General features: G+C 36.9%; 1 protein-coding gene across 4 annotated transcripts in view; it reads left to right on the forward strand.

Annotated features, from left to right (window-relative positions):
• LOC150095677 (syntaxin-like) overlaps positions 1 to 17,886 on the forward strand; it is a 280,662-nt gene that overhangs the window by 48,194 nt on the left and 214,582 nt on the right. The window lies entirely within an intron of this gene.

Below are 17,886 nucleotides of genomic sequence, written 5' to 3' on the forward strand. Positions count from 1 at the left end.
ATCAACTTATCTCTAATCCAGAGAATTTTCAACTGGCATATGGAAATATGACTTCTCCATTACTTCCACCTTAGTATCTCCACCTCTGGGTCTGGCTCCCACTGATGAGACCTCAATAAAGGTTGAAACCAGTCTGAGTAGTGACCCTTCCCTTAATGCATAGCATTATACATGTCCACAAGGAGATGTGTTTTGCATTATGGGATATTAAGGCAAGTGATGAGAAGTTATACCACCTTTGTCATGAGTTATACCCCTCTCCTGAAAATACTTCAGGTGCAAACTTTGTTTGCTTATACTTGGATAAAGGATTAAACCAAATATATAATTGGTAGCATAGCCAAGTGAAAAAACTTCCATCAGCTTTATATCATCCTTTCAATCATTCCATAGCATTCGCTATTCCACTCCTCTTAGACCCATCCAAGTAATCTTAAACAATGTTATAATACTAAGGTCACACATAAGACAGTTGACAAATTATTTAATTAAGATTGATTAAACTACAGATATTTTAGTTCACGTATTGTGAACTACATCAGTGTTTTATAGAAACTAAAAATTAAACAACAGTAAAGGTATATGAATAACAGAATCTCTTCTTTTATGCAGTCACCAGCCAAGTAAAACCAATACTATTAGAAAACAATTAAAAGAGAGAAAAATATATATATATATATAATATTAAACCGCATAGTTCTTAATAATAATTTTCCAGATTTTTGGCATGGAAAGTTCATCATTAAGGTTGAGATTTTATAGAAGGACTTTGGAATTTATTTTAAAAAATGCTCATATTTATTGGAGTATGAGTAATCCCACATTCTGCTAGACATGATTTGGAGATAATGTAGGATTGATAGTCAGAAATATGTGTAGACATACAGATCAGTCTGTTTGCAATAGCACAACTGGCAGTTGCATGAGACAGGTAGCAGCAGAGGTGGAATTTTATTTTGGGGAGATAATATCATAGAGCTGATTGAATTAATATGATTGAAAATAGTTGCGATATTAGAAATGCTTTCCGAAAGTCCTGAAATGTCTTTAATGTGTGGAATAGGAATTCTCCGTGAGTCATCTTTTCTAATAGAGGATGGGGAAAAACAAGTGAAAATCTCTGTTGTTTTGGAATTATAACAGTCAAGAATGGCCATTTGTTTGATTGTAAAAATTTCTTTTAGAAGCATTTCAGACAAGGAACAGATAATATGAACTCTTTAATATTTCTGTGAGGGATGGTGAGCAGAAGTGTGATGGATATGCCCACCAGAGAAGGAAGGTTTGCAAAATACAGATGTATAAGCAACTATCCACTTCTCTTTTTATAAGGATGGGGGGGGGGATAAGATTCAAGATATTTTGAAATGATACCAAATTACTACACAGATGTTCTGAAAAATATGAGCGTCTCTTTGTACATCACATAAATCCCAACTGTAATGATAGACTTTCTATGCCCAAATCTGGGAAATTATTACATGTGTTTAAGGATATGTGCATTGCATTATAAGATGCTAAAGTAATTGATGTAAAATCATTAGCCTTGATATACAAGTATCCCAGTCGTGAAGTTACTTCACGTGCAAACTCTGTTTACCAACACTCGGATAAAGGATGAAACCAAGAATATAATTTCCTGACATGTTTAATTTATAGTATAACCAAGTGAAAAACTTGCAACATCTATCCCTAATCGAGTGTATTTTAGTAATAAGGTGTGACAACTTTTGACTAATTGTATATGGAAACATGACTTCTGCATTACTTCAAATTTGGTATCACTTCTGGGTCTGGCTCCCACTGAAGTGGTTACTTTCCTTGAGATTCCTAGTACATTTTCTGTATCTTTTCTACTTTTCCTTCATCTGTTCTTGCTCTCTCCAGTGCCTGTCACATGGGATAGTATCATTAGTTTTCTCCATATCCACAAAAATCAAAAGGAGTTCTTTATGCTTAACAACCATTTTTTTTTGGATATTTGCTGTGGGAAAATATATTATCCACGAAAGATCTTTCTGTTGTAAAACCAGACTGCTTTTTCGATATTATTTGGCATATCTTATATTCAATTCCTCATGATTTGGCTAAATATCCTGCTAACTGAGCACATGACACTTATATCTCTGTAACTTTTAGAGGCTTTCTTATTGGACTTATTGGACTTAGCCACTTGGTTATTTTTTCCGATGTGCCATCCCTTATATCCATGGCATTTTGGAAATCCTTCTGAAGAGATGGCTGAGGAATGGGGGAAGAACTGATTATTTTTTTTTTTAATTCTGTAATCACTGTAGCCATTGGAAAGGAAGGTGTTGTGTATGTGGTTGAGTTCGGTTGAAAGGGAGGTTCCACTGGAACAAAGATTATAGGCTCTATGGTTAGAGTTTTAATAATACCGTATTGTTGAGAGGGGTGGTGGGAAAGTTTGGAAATGTATCTGCCTGTGTGAGTAGGTCTTCTACAGTGAAGGAAAGGTTACCATTAGGAAGATGTGTTATTAAGGCAGTGGTTCTTAACTTTTTTGAAGTGACGGAACACTTGTGATTATAAGAAAAATTTGGGGAACACCAAAAGCATTAGGGTCATAAAACTAATAATAAAAATATGCATGGACTTGCCTTTTATAAAAATGGAACCTATTTTAATGCGATACTTGAGCTTGTCGGCTTTTGCAGATTTCAGCAATATCAGATCCAATATGTGATATAGTTACACTCATCTCTTTGTCTATATTAGTAAGTCTTTCATGCTTTTTAGTTTTTATAGTGGTTAATATAAAAACTAAAAAAAACTTGAGCCATTACTAAAGAATCAGAGGTATTTAATATATTGCAAAATTTAAATGCAAACACTGCTGTAGGCTTAGATGGAATATCAGCTCGGGTGTTGCATGAATGTGCAAATGAATTGTCAACCCCTCTTACTTGGATATTTAATTTAAGTTTGAACTCTGGTATGGTCCCTAGGGAGTGGACGTTAGGCAAAGTGCCTAACGTCCACTCCCTAGGGACCATAAGGGTGGCTCTAAAACTGCGGTAGTTAATTACAGACCAATCACCATCTCAGGAGTAGTGGTAAAAGTGTTGGAAAAGTTGGTTAAAGACAAAATTCAAGAATGGGTGGATCAGGATATGATACTCTATAGAGGCCAACATGGTTTTGTTAAAGGTAGATCCTGCCTTAGCAATCTATTAACTTTTCATAATAGAATGACATCTGAGTTGGACAAAGGAACTGGCTACACAGTGGTACTTCTGGATTTTGCTAAGACTTTTGACAGGATACCCCCTAGAACACTGTTACGCAAATTGGCGCAGATGGGAATGGATACTAAATTGGTGATATGGATAGGAGAATGGCTCAGGGAGAGATACCATAAGGTGGTGTATGGAGGAGCCGAGTCCAGAATGAGGCAGGTGACCAGTGGTGTGCCTCAGGACTCTGTGCTTGGGCCATTGTTGTTTAATTTGTATATAAATGATATAGGAAATGGCTTAAAGAGAGATATTCAGTTGTTTGCTGATGATGCAAAGTTGGGTAGCGCAATAAAAAATCAAGCTGATGTTGAAAGTTTGCAGGATGATTTAAATAAGCTGGTAAAAAGGGCAAAAGATAATGGATGTCAGTTCAATGTGGAAAAGTGTAAAGTCATGCATTTTGGGATTAAAAGATTACCAGCTGTGTACTACATTGATGGAAAAGTACTCCAAGAAATTGATGAGTCTAGGGACTTAGGGGTGTTGGTAGATAGGGAGATGAAGTTCAGAGGACACATTGCTAAGGTGTCCAAGATTGCACATAGGATTACTTGGTTGTTGAGGAACACACTGACATCCAGAGATCAAGAGGTTATTATTCCCCTTTATAAAGCGTTGATACTTCCACATTTGGATTACCGTGCTCAGGTCTGGTCACCTGGATTCCTTGGAGATGAGGAGGCTGTGGAGAGGGTTCAGAGAAGAGTGACCAAGTTGGTGAGTGATGTAAAAAATGCTCCCTACATTGATAGATTGAGAGCTTGTGGATTGCAGAGATTGGTTGATAGGTGAAGAAGAGGGGATATGATAGAAACATTTAAATTACTGAAAGGTTTTTATAGGATTGATGCAGAGGAAATGTTTCAGCTGTGTGATAGTTATGGAAGAACAAGAGCATCCCTGGAAATTAAAGAAGAGTGTGGTTAACAAAGGTGTCAGAACAAGGTTTTTTGCCTGGAAGGTGGTGAATGAGTGGAATTCATTGCCTGACTTAGTTGTGAGCTCTTCGTCTGTAAATGAATTCAAGAAGAGATGTGACAGATGTTGTTTTGCTAGTTTGGGTCTCCCGCGATGAGCCTAACTGACTCCATGGAGATACCCGTAATAATAATAATAATATAATAATATTGAGAAACCGAGCTCACAAATATGATGTTGAAAACTGTAAAAAAATTTTCGGTGTCCTTGTGGAGAGAGCAGGGTATTCAGCTTGGACAAAAATCCAAAATTCCTTCCAGAGTTATTTCAGAGAATTTCATTTTTAGAGTACAATCCGTTGACAAGGTCACTAATTGTTCTTCTTCTTGTAACAAAAATTCATAACTTGATGTATTAATTGATTTCGTATCCAGTCATAATTGTGTATATTTAAGGCAGGAATTGTAAGTTGAGATCTTTTCTTTCAATATTGTTAAATGTTCTGTTATAACAGAAATAATTCAGTTTTTCCAAAGAGATACTTTTTTTCTGAAAAGCTGACAATTTGTCAGTGGATGTCAAAATATTTCCATTTTTCTCTTGGATACTTATATTAACACTATTTAAGTAATTAAAAAAATTGGCTAAATATGCCATTTGAGCAACACCAAATATCATTTTGAAGACATTTTACAAAAGCATCTATATCTTCATTTTTAAAAAAGGCCAATAATTCATTCTTAAGTTCTAAAATTCAGAATAGCACGTTAGCCCTGGATAACCATCTTATTTCAGTGTGCAAAAGCAAAGATTCATACTTGGCTTCCATAGATATGCAAAGTTTTTGAAAAAGGCTTGCTTTTAAAAGTCTTGACTTGATGTAATCTATCATATTTACAGATTGGTCTAGTACAGGTTTTAATATTATTATTATTATTATTACACAACACCTGGGAGTCCAAAGACTCATCGAGGAAGGGTCCCTAATCTACAACTCTTCATCTCCACCAATCCACCTACTGCATCTACCTTCATCATCTACACCAACGCCATCCACTACTGACCACCACTACTAGTATTTGCACAAACAAATATCCATGCCCACAGCGCGATTCAAACCTGCAGCCTTTTGGCTGGATAGCGGATACGCTAATCACTTAGTCAACCAGGCCGGTAATGTTTTTGAAAGATGTCATATGACATCTTTCACCGGAGGAACACTTGTAACCAGTTCACATGCCTTAAACTAGAAATAAACATGCTGGTAGAATATGAGATTTTGTGCCAGCTGGGACATCACTTGGAATCAGGAATTCTTGCCATTCAAGAAGGTTAGCCTCGTATTTACAAGGCTAATCTTCTTGAATGGCAGGCTGTCTCAAGTAGAGTGATGTGGGCAAATATCAGAGTGGGGAACTGGAAAATGAGACTTATTTGTGTCTATGGTGCCACAGAAGGTTCTACTAAGGTAAAAGTGGAGGAATTTTTTGAGGCTTTAGAGAAAGCAGTTGACACAATGAAAAAGGCATTGGCATTAGATTTTTATTAAAAAAATTCCATAGGCTTTTTTTTTAACAATGAAATTCATACAAAGTTTCCTTTTTTTTTAATGTATTAATCATAGTTTAGCCGATCTGGTTGGCCAAGTGGTTAGCGTATCCACTCTCCAGCCAAAAGGCAGCGGGTTCGAATCCTGCTGTGGGCATGGATGTTTGTGATTGTCTGTGAAAGCACTAGTGGTAGTAGTCGGTGGTAGATGGCATTGGTGTTAGATAATGAAGGTTGGTGGAGTATTAAGATGAAGAGTTGTAGAGTTGATGCCCTCCCTTGATGAGTCTTTGGACTCCTTGGAGGTGTAATATAATAATAGTTTCTGTAGTTGGTAATTTATAGTTGTAGTTGAATAACATTATATTTTTTAAGTATTTATACAATAACAATAAATTATATATATTTAAAATTTTTTCTTTAATGTATTTAAATGCTGTAACAACTACACTTAAATGTAATAAATGGATTTTTTTTCTTTGTGTCGATCTTAATTGAGATGTAATGTCTCAACTTGCATCCTTGAAGCTTTTTATTAAGCTTATCTGAGTATGACACTGGTTAATTATAATAATAATAATAATAATAATAATAAGATCGTTGCTCCCATAACTTGTCATTGTCATACCTGGGTAACACACAAACTACCCTTCCTACTAAATCATTCATTCCAACCACTAACTCTCTCTTGCATGCTTACTTCTCATATCCAGCTCCTCAATCACTCTGTTCATCTTTCCTTCTGAAAAGCAAACCTCTTGCATTCACACTTTTTTTATGGAATCCTCATGTAATGCTACTCTTGAGTCATTTGCCATTTCTTTTTCTCCACTGTCTTTCATTTTATTCTTTCTCACTCTTCTGTTTATCCACCATATGTCTAATTTCATTTTGTAAACATCTCATCTCATTTCTCATTTTAATAATTTCATTCTTCATATCTTGCATTTCAACAATCATTCCCAATTTGCTCTCAGTCAAGCTTTCTTCTATTCTTGCAGTTATGCCAGCTCTTACTCTGTCAGGCTCACTTCTATTTTGGCATTTACTCTCCCTTTTTCTTTTTCAATCATTTCTGTATACACAATCACATTCTCTGCACTCATATTCTCTTGTGCTCACTCATCTGTCCATCATTTTCATTCCTGCACTTAGGCTTCTGTCGATCATTCTCAGTCTTACTCCTGTCACTGCCTTTCATCTCATATTTTGTACTTCCCCTTCCTGACTTATTCATATCACTGCCGTCCATTAATATATCACACTTTCTGTAGAGATTGTGATTGTGCATACAGAAATGATTGAAAAAGTAAAACCTCTTCACTGGGGTGCTTAAGGGTCAAAGCTGTATAACTGAGAGGAGACCTCCACATAGCCTTTAAAGGAATGCGGAGAACCGACCAGGGCTTCTGACCTAATGTCCAATCCTCACCTTCTCATGGTGCACCCTGTTGGGTATCTACTTTGATACTGAACGAACGAGGATGGGCTGGCAATTTGGGATTTAGCCGACCAAATTGTATTCTTATTGGTTAAACCAAAATAAAAAATGATGGTACAACATGACAAAATTTCATGCTGGCTGGGGCGTTACCCGGTTAAACAAGGCCCCCGTTGTTTTCTCCAGGGAACCAGGGCGAACAGCGAAAAGTCAGCTACTGGAACAAATCTGAAAACAAACCCCAACTCAACATCACCAGAGTTAAAGATCGGTACTATCAACGTAAGAAGCCTGAATGGCAAAGAAATGGAGCTAGCTGAGGAATTAGATAAGTACCAGATCGACATAATAGGGGTGACTGAAACAAAAAAGACCAAAACTGGTGAGATCTTTCTGAGCAATAAATACAAAATGTTATATTCAGGCAATGACAATCAAGGAAAAGAAGGAGTAGCTATAGTATTCAACACAAAATACGAGGCTAATCTTCTTGAATGGCAGTCAGTATCAAGTAGAGTAATGTGGGCAAATATGAGAATGGGGAACTGGACAATGAGACTTATTTGTGCCTATGGTCCCACAGAAACAGAAGGTTCTACTAAGGTAGAAGTGGAGGAATTTTTTGAGGCTTTAGAAAAAGCAACTGATACAATGAAAAAGGAAAAGTTGGTCCTTGTTGGGGATCTAAATAGCAGAGTAGGAAATGATTGTGAGACATACAAAAATATTTTGGGAAAATTTGGAGAAAAGAGCAAAGCTAATAATAATGGGCAAATATCTGTTGGATTTCTGCTCAGGACATGGACTGGTTATTACTAACACCATGTTCCAACATAAAAATGTGCACAAATTCACATGGAGAGAAGAGGCTAGGAATAAGAAAAGTCTCATTGACTATGTTATTGTTGATAGTGATGTTTTCTCCCTGGTGCAGGACACCAGAGTGTACAGAGGATTTGAAATTGGAAGTGATCACTATTTAGTCTTGAGCAGGATAAAATTGAATTTCATATTGAAAAGAATAACATGTAAGAAAGTTTTAAAGCGAATAAAAGTTGAGCAGCTCTCAGATGTGAACTGTAGACTAAAATACAGAAATATTATTGAAAAGAAAATGAAAGAGTTTGAGAACAGGAATCAAACCTTGGAGATTCAGTGGCAAACTCTGAAGGAAACATTGATTGATTCTGCCAGAGAGGCATGTGGTGAGGTTGTGTGCAAGGATAAAAAAATCAGAACTCCCTGGTGGACACAGGAAGTTAAAGAGGCAGTGAAGGAAAAGAAGAAAGCTTATCAAAAGTTCCTGGCAAATAAGTCAGCTTTTACTCTTACAGAATACAGAGACAAATGTAAGAAAGCTAAACAGTGTGTAAAACTAGCTAAACAAAAGTCATGGGAGGACTTTGGCAAGAATATAGAAAATAAATATCAAGAAGGTGGCAAAATATTCTGGAGGTTGTTGAAGAAGCTTAGGAATGGAGGAAAGAGTGCTGTAAAAGGAATTAGAGATGATAAAGGTGAAATGAAAACAGGAGAAAAAGATATCCTTGAAGTATGGAGTAATTACTTTGAAAAACTGCTAAATGAAACAAGCAGTGATGACAGCACAGTGATAAAAAACACTGACCAGGCATGCAGTCAGGAATACATATCCATACTTGAAGTAGAAAAAGCCATCAAAGGCTTGAAATGTGGAAAGGCAGCAGGAGTAGATGATATTCGACCAGAAATGCTGAAGTATGGTGGTATAAGAGTCTTACAGTGGCTGCACTGCATAGTTGAGAAAGCCTGGACAGAGGGACGAATTCCCGATGATTGGAGTAGAGCTCTCATAGTACCCATATATAAAAAGGGAAATAAAACTGAATGTGAGAATTACAGAGGTATTTCCCTACTGAGTGTTCCTGGCAAGATCTATGCAAGTATACTTGAGAAACGGTTGAGAACAATTGTGGAAGAAAAGCTTGGTGAAGAACAAGCTGGATTCAGGCCAAATAGAGGCTGTCAGGATCAGATCTTCACTTTACGACAAATAGTCGAGAAAGCATGGGAATATAACAAAGATCTGTATTTAAGTTTTGTCGATTTGGAAAAGGCATATGACAAGGTGCCAAGAGAGAAGCTATTCAATATGCTGCAGTTATATGGTGTCAATGGGGCATTATATCAAGCAATACTTGGTCTTTATTTGAGTTGTGAGTCAGCAGTTAGAATTGAAGGAAGTACAGGAAGATGGTTTAATGTTAAATCTGGTGTGAGACAAGGATGTACATTATTCTCTCTGTTATTCATTATCTATATGGATCACATTATGAAGGGATGTGGTATTAAACCTGATATCAAAATTGGAGATGTTAATGTCAACTCTTTGCTTTATGCGGATGATGTTATATTTCTAAATAAATCCGCTACAAGTCTGCAAGATTCTCTGACTAAATTGAATAGCTGTTGTAATAGATATGGTATGAAGGTCAGCAATAAAAAGACAAAGACAATGAAAATAGGCAGAATCATTGAAAATGTCAACTGTGTTGTGAATGGAGAACCTGTGGAACAAGTAAAACATTTCAGCTACTTATGCACAATTTTTACTGAAGATGGTAAACTAAATATAGAAATAGACAACAGAATCAGCAAAGCTGGTATCGTGGGAAGTCAATTGAATAAATTCATATGGAATAAGAGAGAAATTAGTTGGAACACTAAATTAGCTGTATACAAGACAGTGTTCAAACCAGTTTTAACTTATGGATCTGAGAGCTGGGTCAGAAGTAAAACACTTGACCAAAGACTAGAGACCGCAGATATGAGAGTCCTGAGAAAGATTAGAGGCGTGAACAGATGGCATCAATGGCAATATCATATTAAAAATGAGGATATTAGGAAAGAACTTGACATTGTCAGCATCCAGGAATGCGTTAGTAGAGCTAATCTCAGATGGTATGGTCACTTAAATAGAATGGGAGAGGAAAGATTAGCAAAACAAGTGTTCTCTGCCAGGTTGGCAGGAAAACGACCCAGAGGAAGACCAAGATATAGGTGGATTGATACGGTACAAAGTGCCTTAGACGATAGAAATATAAGATCTGATAATGTTGGAGTCTTGACAAGTAACAGACTGATTTGGAGGAAAATTGTAGATAGGAAGTTAGTAATGATGTAATTTTTTCATGTAGTACTGTCATATCCTGTACACCCCTTGAGGGTACATGGCAGGAATTTGATGATGATGAACCTCTTCACTAACACATACATATTACAACAAAGAACCATCTTTGTAAAATCCACACTGTTCAACACACCCAATTTTCATGGTAGTTCTTGTTTTAGTTCTTGCTGCCCCCTTTTGCCTTTGTTGACTGCTATACACAAAATTTGTACAAAACCTACTATCAGCTTCAATAATTAATACACATTTAGCCTCAGTATCACTAATTAAATACATTTTCGATGAATTGCATATATGTTGAAAGTTTTTTCACTTGATCATAATATAAATTAAAGATGCCAAGAAATTATATTCTTGGTTTAATCCTTTATCCAATCGTAAGCAAACAAAGTTTATATGTGAAGCATCTTCGTGACTCGACTACTTTGTATTCCATAATACAAAGTACACATTCGTTTGGGTGTGTATAATGCTAAGCATTATGGGAAGGAACACTACCAAGTCTGATTTCTACCTTTATTGAAGTCTCATCAGTGGGAGATAGACTCATCTTAAGCATGTATACCTCAGAAGGGTCTAAGATTAATTGTGGAAGAGAAACTTAGAGAAGAACAAACTGGGTTCAAATAGAGGTTGTTGAGATAGGATTTTCGCTTTATGACAAACAGTTGAAAAATCATAGGAATATAACATCTTAGTTTAGTAGATCTGGAAAAATAATACAACAAGGTATCTAGAGAAAAGCTTTTCAAAACTCTGCAGATTATATGGAATAAATGGAATTTTATCCAGAGCAATATAATAACAATTGAATGATATGCTGGCTGAAATGTGTGAGGAGATGGGAGTACAGTTTGTATTAATGTGTGGAATGAGTTTGAGGGACGAAGTGAGCTGTATGGGAGCGATGGACTGCATTTGAGTGGTTATGGTGTGAGTCGCTTGGAGAGACTGCTGCTGCAAGGTAGAGAAGTGAATAGAGAGAATGAATCAGATCGATAGGGGAGTAATGTGGAATAGCAGGAGAGTAAGACAGGTGAGATTTAAGAAGTGGATATGAATGGGGAACTGAGTGGAATGAGTATAGAAAATGAGAGAATGGGTGTGCAAGAGGATCAGGGAAACGGGGAGGCTCAGGGTGGACAGGAGTACACAGCGTGAGAAAGGTGGATGCTCCAAGAGGAGGTGAGAGCATGTGTAGGCAAGAAAGGAATGGGATGACCAGGAATCAAGAGGAAACAGTTGGAGTTCAAAAGGTTCTAAAATCAAGAAGCAGAAAGGGAAATGGCCCCAATCTAGCATGGAGTGAGATCACATCGAGTGAGTGGTATCAGTGGAACTAGCTGTAGATCCAGAAATGAGCTGTTGTGTTTGTATACCAATGCTAGAAGTATAAGAAACGAGGCAGATGAAATGGTTGCACTAATTGCGTCTGTTCACTCAAAGATTGTCGGAATAAGTGAGACATGGTTGGAAGAGGATGACAACCTGATAGGAATAGAGATGAAAAGGTATGATGTGTTTTGTGAAGATAGAAGGGGTAAAAAGGGAGGGGAGTGCTATTGATGATAGAGAAAGAGTTATTTCCATACAAAGTAGAGATGCAAGACGGAAATAGTGCCAGTGGTTTTGAGGTAGTATGGTGTGAGATACAGGTAATCAAATACTTGGTGGGATGCTGTTATAGACCTGGTAATGTGGATGGTGGTGTTAGTGAAATGTATAGTCAAATTAGCCAAGCAAATAAGAAAAGGGTGATCATTATGGGTGATTTTAATTATGGCAATATAGACTGGAATGATGAGATAACAACTGGGAGTAAAGAAAATGAGTTTCTTGAGTTTTTCAGAGATAACTACCTCAAACAGTATGTAACAGAGGGCACATGAGGATTAAGAGTCTTGGATTTGGTCATCTCATCAGAGGATGTAATTGTAAATGAGGTTTCAAATCATCCACCAATTGGTGAGAGTGACCATGAGGTGATTACCTGGGTGGTTGCCAGCAGTGCAATGACCCCTGTGAGAAAAGGGTATATGTGAAACTACAATGGGGGTGATTATGAAGAGCTCAGGAGACAGCTTGCGGGTGTAGTGTGGAATGAGGAGTTAGAACTGGAAAAGAGATCAATGCAGCTTGGGGGATTTTCAAAAACTATCTAGTAGATGCAATGTCTAAATGTATTCCAAGGGTGAGAAGGTTAAATAAGGTAGGTGTGAGATGGATGAATAAAGAGATTAAGCATGCGATACAGAGAAAAAGGGCATTGTGGAGGCAGCATAAGAGAAGTGGAAATAACCAATTTCATGAGGTCTACAAAGACCAGGCAAGGAGGGTGACTTGGTTGGTGAGAGTAGCTAAAGAGAGGTATGAACAGCATTTGGCTAATGAAGCCAAAAAGAATCCTAGGGAGTTCTTTCGATATGTATCCAGCAAAAGAAAGAATAATTATGGAAGGATGACATTGATTGGAGAAAATGGTATAAAGACAGCTGTTGCAGAATGTGTGGTGGAGATACTTAATGAGCAGTTCATAAAGATCTTTCAATCTTGTGAATGTGACTTCATGGAGAGATTGAGAGCAGTTGATGATGGGGGAGGAGAGACTGACTGTAACTGTAAGTGAGCTAGAGATGTTTGGGGAGTTGAGTAAACTAGATGTAAATAAGGCTGTGGGACTTGATAATATATCACCGTGTATTCTGAAGGAATGTGCCAGAGAGTTGACACCTGCCTTGACATATTTTTTTAATATGAGTCGTGCACTTGGTGAAGTTCCTAAGGAGTGGAACGAGGGCAAGATTGTGCCATTTCATAAAGTAGGTGATCGAACTCAAGCATCAAACTATAGGCCTATCTGTGTGTCTGGTGTTGTGGTTAAGTTGTTGGAGAAGCTTGTGACAACTAGGATCCAGAGTTCGGTTGACAACAATGGTATAATCTTTGATGGACAGCATGGATTTGCTAAAGGGAGATCATGTTTTAGTAATCTACTTATTTATTACAATAAAGTGTTTCTGCTTCCTTGGGCAGAGGAGAAGGATGCACAGTAATATACTTGGATTTTGCAAAGGCTTTTGATAGAGTACCTCATGATAAGTTAACAGTCAAGCTAGAGTAGATGGGGTTGGATATTAGACTAGTGCATTGGATTGGAGACTTGCTATCTGATAGGTATCAACAAGTTGTGTATGGGGGTGCGATATCCAGGAAAAGGAGTCACTAGTGGAGTGCCTCAGTGGTCTGTTTTAGGGCCATTACTGTTTAACTTGTATATTAATGATATTGGCGAAGATTTAGATGGAGATATTCAGTTGTTTGCAGATGATGCAAAGTTGGGACGAACCATAAAGAGTAGTGAAGATGTTGTGACCTTGCAAGAAGACTTGAATAAATTGAGTGATTGGGCACGGAAATGGGGATGTGAGTTCAGTGTTACAAAATGTAAGGTTTTAAAATTTGGAAAACAAAGATGGTATGCAGAATTTATGCTTGGTGAGAATATATTGTTGGAGGTTGAGGAAATAAGAGATCTGGGAGTAATAGTGGACAAGGATCTAAAATTTAGGGGACACATCACCAAAATTGTGAAGACAACACAAAGGCTTCTGGGAATGATGCGGAGGATACTGATGTGTAGAAGTAAGGAGATTCTTGTTTTGTTGTATAAGGCTTTGATTAGGCCACACATGGACTATTGTGCCCAGATTTGGTCACCGGGTTTTCAGAAGGATGAAGAGATGTTGGAAAGGATCCAAAGGAGGCTGACAAGGTAGTTTCTGACCTCTGGAATGTTGAGTATGAGGAAAGATTGAGAAGATGTAATTTGCAGAGTCTGGTGGAGAGGAGGAAGAGGAAAGATATGATAGAGACTTACAAGTTGGTAAGGGATTGTTATAAGATCAATGGTGGAGAAGTTCTACAGAGAATAGTGGGAGATCAGGGGAGAACCAGAGGTCATCCCTGGAAACTGTATAAAGAGGGTGTGAGTAGGGGAATGAGAGGCAGGTTTTTTTCGTGCAGAGTTGTGAATGATTGGAATGCCTTGCCTGAGAGTGTGGTGTCTGCAAGGAGTTTGAGTGTGTTTAAGACATGGTATGATGAGATGTGTGTGTGATAAAAGGACCTCCCAGATGAGTCTTTGACTCCATGAGGTCTTGGGGTAATAATAATAATAATATACAGTCTATCTTTATTTATGTTGTAAGTCAGCAGTTAGAATTGAAGAAAATACAGAAAAATGGCTTGATATAAAATCTGGTGTAAGACAAGGATGTACACTATCTTCACTGTTATTCATCATCTTTATTGATCACATTATCACAGAAAGTACCTGATATTAGAATTAGAGGTACAAAAGTATCTCTTTGCTTTATGCAGGTGATCTGTTCTCTAAACACGTCCAGTGTAAGTGTCCAGTATTCTCTGACTAAATTGAATAACAGCTGTAACAAATTTGGCATGAAGATCAGCATTTAAAAAAAGTATGAAAATATACAGAAACATAAAAAACTTCAACTGCATTTCAGTGGAAAACCTATAGAATAAGTAAAATATTGATTATGGAAATGATTTCTGTTGGGATTTATTGATGATGTATTTTTTTTAGAACAACTATGTTATACTGGCTAGTTTCACCAACTGAGGATGTTGGCATCTTCAGGGTACATAACTGATATAAGGCACTTAAAGTGAAAACTGTTACAGAGTATAAATCAACTGATTCCAATTATATTGAACCAAACAGAATGCATACAATACATGCATAGCGCTTGTAATTTCACTTATGGTTATTTAGGAACGTTCTATAATTGGCACTATAATTCAGTTCCTGTATGTTTAGAGATCTAATGAGGGTCTTCCAGATCTCGGGCAAGATTAATCCTTGGTTCCTGGTAAGGTTTTGTGCCGAACGGGCAACTGTTGTAGCTTCTTTAATAATTCAAGAGCAGAAATCCTCCTTTATGTAAGGAATGGTGCTTTTATCCCACTCTATGATATGGTTAGTTCTTGAGAAATGAAAGGATAAACCAGATTTTTCTTCTCTATTGTTATTAACGTCTCCAATGTGCTCCCTTTTTCTAATCTCAAGGATTCTTGAAGTCTGGCTGATGTAATTTAAACCGCACGAGCAGGGTATGTTGTAAACGCCTGGAGGAACACAAGTCATTCATCTGCAACTACCACGACTATGGTCAGTCAGGCCTTGCTGACCATGTCTTGGATACATAGGATCTCATGGAGAAAAACCACCATGCTCCACCACAGCAAATTCAAAAAAGAGAGACTATTTTTAGAATCAGCGGCAGCTCTCAGAAATCAACCAAATCTTAATAAATACGGTTGCATTAAGCTTCCTAAGATTTGAGAAACACTTATCACCAGAGGTCCCACCCTACATTCCAAGCCACCTACAACTGCCTTTAGAGGCCGCTCCACCTAGTTGGGACTTTAGTGTCACCCACGTGGTTGGGGCTTAGTATTGTTTGTTATTTGTGTTTATGTTACATTAGTTTTTTTTGTAATCCCTGAAGATGTCTCAGTGACTGAGATGAAATATAATAAGTATTAAATTCTGTTTTAATCCTTTCTGAGTGTTGTAAAAAATCCATTAAGCCTCCAACACGAAGACATTGTAATCTATAGATCACACTCGTGCCAAATTGATATAGTCACAATGAATACCAAAAACAACTTTTGAAGAAATAAAATAAAATCAACCAAAATTCAAACATCACCTAGCTTGAGTAAAGTTTTCTTTTTTTAGTTTTGGTTGTTTTAAAAATGTTATTGGCATTTTTCTTTCAGGAACACTAGATAGTCTGTTCCTACCCAGTCTTCTAGGCAGTTATACATTCCTAAGTTCTGTAGCTATCTTTTTTTTATATACATAAAAAAAAGTTTTGGGTGGGCCTAAGGGGAGTTATATAATATAAAAATCCAGGGAAAAAACTGAACTATTTTCAAGCCACCTCATGTCTCCAACAGGATGATAGTAACACAACATATAGTGAAATCCATCTGCTCTCCAATCCCATCCCCAAACATCCATGCCTGCACTTGGATTGAAATCCATGGTGTATTGGTTGGTGGAAAGAAGCACTATCTACTCAGTCAACCAAACTCGCTTAACTACTTCGAGTAATGATCATCTCACAAAGAACATTTCATATATCCTTTGTTTCATGCTTACACGGTGATCAGAATACATTATCAAAAATTATGGAGACAACTACCATGTTAGAGCAAAACTTTAGTTTAATATAAACCAAAATGAACACTCGACGTTTTGACCTTCATATCAAGGCCATCATCTGGAGCATACATATATATACAAAGAAACAAGCTGCGTTACAATCTACATGTTTGCTAAAGTTACTTACCAGCTGTTACAAACCTCTGGTGAGGAAAAAAAAAAAAAACCTTTACTACATCAAAGCTAGAATCCTATTATTATTATTATTATTATTATTATTATCTATTAGGTTACAAAATTAAATTGGGCTGGAGAGCAACACGTTTATATATATATATGTGTGTGTGTGTGTGTGCGTATGCTCCAGATGATGACCTTAATATGAAGGTCGAAACGTCGAGTATTCATTTTGGTTTATATTAAACTAAAGTTTTGCTCTGACACAGTAGTCGTGTCCATAATTTTTGATAATGTAACATTTCATATATATATGTATATATAATGTGAGCCAAGTATTGAGAAAGCAGGAGAGAATTGCAATTAGAAATATGTAATTCACTGATTTCAAATAAATGGCAATACTTTTCAGTTTCAGAGGGAGAATTTATATTTTTAAGAATTATAATAATAATGTCAGCCAAGTAGTCATTTCCAAATTGTAACCAGCCTTCTGTTTCCTCAGCACTGGAAGTTCACTTTCTTTTACCCATATGAGATGTGTTTTATGAGATATCATTTTTTTTGTTTTGCTAAAGCAGGTAAAACAGTCGAGGAATAAATTGCTAGAATCGGTAGTGGCAACATCTGCAGGTTGTCAAGAGGTCATCCCCAGAAGTTGGGTAAGAGTGTGGGTAGCGCTCATGTGAGGACTAAATTTTTTGCTTGGAGAATGTTGAATGAATGAAATGGTTATCTGAGTCAGTTGTGGGTGCTTTGTCTCTTAATGGTTTCAAGGAGAAATATGATAGATATTGTGTTGATAGTTTTTTCTCCCATGATGAGTCTTAGGACTCCATGGAGGCACCTGTGCAATAATAATAAAGAAACAGCTATTATCTAAATATGGTTGAAATTCATTCAGTCATGTGATTTGTAGAGATGTCTAAGGAGAGGTGGAGGAGAAAAAGGAGGGAAATTGCAGTTTTTTAGATGTTTTTCACTGTTTTTAAATTATTCTATTTTTTTATTAATTGGATTCAGTGCTACGCATTTGGCACAGTGCTCTGCTGGTTACCTATGTGGATAAAAGTAACATAATAATGATGTTCAACTTATGATTTAAGATATGGAATTTTCTGCAGCAACTTAGCCTAAAAGTCACTGTCATGCTCCTTGATAACTTTAGCATTTTAGA

This window comes from Typopeltis vanoorti, chromosome 20 (genome assembly GCF_054136105.1).
Source record: "Typopeltis vanoorti isolate ZY-2024b chromosome 20, IOZ_Tvanoo_1.0, whole genome shotgun sequence".
In the NCBI taxonomy this organism is placed as follows: Eukaryota; Metazoa; Arthropoda; class Arachnida; order Uropygi; family Thelyphonidae; genus Typopeltis; species Typopeltis vanoorti.